The 2,969-nt window shown below is 35.0% G+C and overlaps 1 long non-coding RNA gene across 1 annotated transcript; it reads left to right on the plus strand.

Annotated features, from left to right (window-relative positions):
- The first annotated feature begins 1,939 nt into the window (after positions 1-1,939).
- LOC120199277 lies at positions 1,940-2,408 on the plus strand. The gene is made up of 2 exons (XR_005523449.1): positions 1,940-1,998; positions 2,270-2,408. It is a non-coding gene; the product is annotated as an uncharacterized LOC120199277 (long non-coding RNA).
- Positions 2,409-2,969: the final 561 nt, after the last annotated feature.

Genomic DNA, 2,969 nt, shown 5'->3' on the forward strand with positions numbered 1-2,969 from the left:
CTACACAAGTGGGTGAATCCAGCATGGGAAAAGAAAAACCAACTAACTCTTTTGAGAGGTCTAGAGATATCAAATGCTTTAACTGTTTTGGAAAAGGACATGTGGCCAGTCAATGTCCCAACCGAAATGCTATGATAGTACTTGAAAATGGAGATGTTGTCTCAGATTCCGAAGAACCTATCTATGATGAGGAACCTGAAGCAATCTATGACGAAGAATCATAAGAGAATGCAGACCATGGAGAAATGATTGTCTTAAAAAGATGCCTACAATCACACTCATCTAAAGAGTATTTACAAAGAAACAACATTTTCCATACAAGGTGCCATGTCAAGGACAAAGTTTGCACAATGATTATAGATGGAGGGAGTTGTACAAACGTAGCCAACACTATTATGGTTGAAAAACTTGGTTTGCAACATCAAAGTATCCCACTCTATATAAAATCCAATGGCTCAATGAAGGATGTTAGTTAAATGTTACTAAACAGGTTCTAATTCCTTTTTCAGTTGGTACGTACAAGGATGATGATGTGATCCTGTTTTGCACCAACTTTTTGCATAACATACTCACATCATTGAAGGTCTATCAAGATCAATCTAGGGGAGTTCTTCCTTACTTTATATTATATGTACTTATTTATGCATTAGATGTCATGTTAGAATAGCTATGCATATCATTACAACATGTTTTTTTTAATTAGTTCATCAACTCATTTCAAGCATGTTATTATCTCATACTAGTTTGCATATTTTAATATTAACCATGCATACATTCGTGGGGTTCATAACAGCATGTTTATAATTTGTTTTGTTAAATTCACGTGCACTCGCATTCACATAACAGCATGTTCATCATTTGTTTTGTTAATTCACTTGCACCCACATTCACTTTACAACATGTTTTTCATTATCACTCATGTGCACTCATTTGAGTTTTAAGATTTAAATATTTTTAGTTATTATGTAATGCATTCATGGCTCAATATGGAACACATATGCACGGCAGCAAGGTGAGTGATTCATTCCAGCACATTTCATTTAAATACTTGTTTATCATCTTCTTTGCACATGTAGGCACGTCAAAACAGCATGGAACACATTGTTGGAACATTATAAAGAAGCACACTAATCAATAGGGCATGGGATACGATGATATCAATCTGTTCAAGCATTTTTGGAAGCTGACACACATGCTGGACAGTTTTGAGCACTTGGAAAACACACAGCTCACAAAAACATGGAAACAAAGTTTATGGGAACATGGTACACATATGTAACAGCCTGGATAAGCATTATAAAGACATAAAGTCCTTGGATCATGAAACACGTTGGAGGACATAAAATCCAGCTGAAATCAGACCCATACTTTGCTGACTAGATTATCACTCACGTATGTTGGAGGGAACCCATAATGCTGCACATGTTTCCAGCATTTATTCTTGCACCAGAATATTATCCATCAAAACAATCCATGTGTGTGAATAATATGCTCCTCTCCACTACCCAACCATGTGCGTGAACCAACTAAGCAATTACTTGAAGGATCATACGTGCTGATCAGCCAAGGAGACATATACTTTGAAAACAGCCCATGTACTTGGCACTAGCTGGATGTTGTCTCCACTTAAGCATCAATTTGAAGGAACGTGAGTATTACCTGGCCATGAAGAGTTGTCTCCATTTTACACCGAATCATCACCTGAATTCATGGAGAATTATGAACTGGAATGTATTATTTGTTAGACGTAATAGCTGGCCAAAAACACTATGTGTTATTCGGCTAAGCATTTGAAACAGATTAAATAAGCTTGTAATTTCATTTTGCAAATCAGAATTTTATGAATTAAAACATTGTGAGGTTTTCTCTCAAATTGGTTCTTCTTAGAACTATTTTCTTGACATTTCAAGTCTAATCTTGTTGTGTTAGGTTTCTGATACTTCGGGTTCTTAGATTACTATCTAACGGGTCCAAGTCCTTGAACATTGAACGTATAAGGTTCGGGTTTATACTCTTTAGTATAAGTTCTTCCTTGTTCCTTGTTGTTATCTAAATTTCCAGATTTGTATTTCACCATTATTAATTTCACCAAGTATTTATCTTTCATTTTTTTTGCCTTTCTAAAAATTCCAGCATCTTAATTCTTTATTTCTCTATCATTTCTTCATCATTTTCTTATACATTTCGTTCATCAACTTAACATACAACCCCACCATCATCCTTACTTCCAAGTAAGTTTGTTGCAGAGGAATTGTTTACTTCGTTCTAGATCCGGTACAATTGAAGAGGTCCTCAATCGACGGGCTGACTCGTATCATATGGTAATCAGAGCAAAGGTGAACAAAGTAAGAAATTCATCTTGAAAAAAAAGAATTCCGAAAATTAAAAAACAAAACAAAAAAAATTCCGAAAATTAAAAAAACAGAAAAGAAAAGAAAGTTCTTGATGTAAGGTGAATCTACACACTTTGGTGAGAGAGTAGGTAGCCTTATTGTGTCCCGATCTAGGATTGACAAGTACTGATGTCCTTGAATTTATAAGTTTGGGCTGCAAAATAAGATAAGAAAAGAATGATTAATAATGGAATTAAATAAGGGGATAATAATATAAGTAATGAAATGAAATATTAAGAACGAAATGAAATAAAGAAAGGATAGAGATGGCTGCGAAATTGATGGAAGAGATGGATGATGTTGATGATGAAAGGCAATGGTGGTGATGTTGTATCTCAAACACGCCAAAGAGGAAACTATGCTATGAAGCACAATCCCAGTCTTCACAAACTTGCTTGAGGGGTGGTGATAGTGTCTTCAACCCACTAGATATCAATCTAGGAATTTTAGAATCAAGATGGAAGGAATGACCCCACAAGTATAGGAACTATACTTGTTTAATCGATAAAGTTCACAAAGAACTTTGAAGAGAAATAACTCACAAGAGTATGTTTTATATAAGAGATGAGATCGGTA

The sequence above is a fragment of the Hibiscus syriacus genome, unplaced genomic scaffold, assembly GCF_006381635.1.
Source record: "Hibiscus syriacus cultivar Baekdansim isolate YM2019G1 unplaced genomic scaffold, ASM638163v2 tig00005406_pilon, whole genome shotgun sequence".
Classification (NCBI taxonomy): domain Eukaryota; kingdom Viridiplantae; phylum Streptophyta; class Magnoliopsida; order Malvales; family Malvaceae; genus Hibiscus; species Hibiscus syriacus.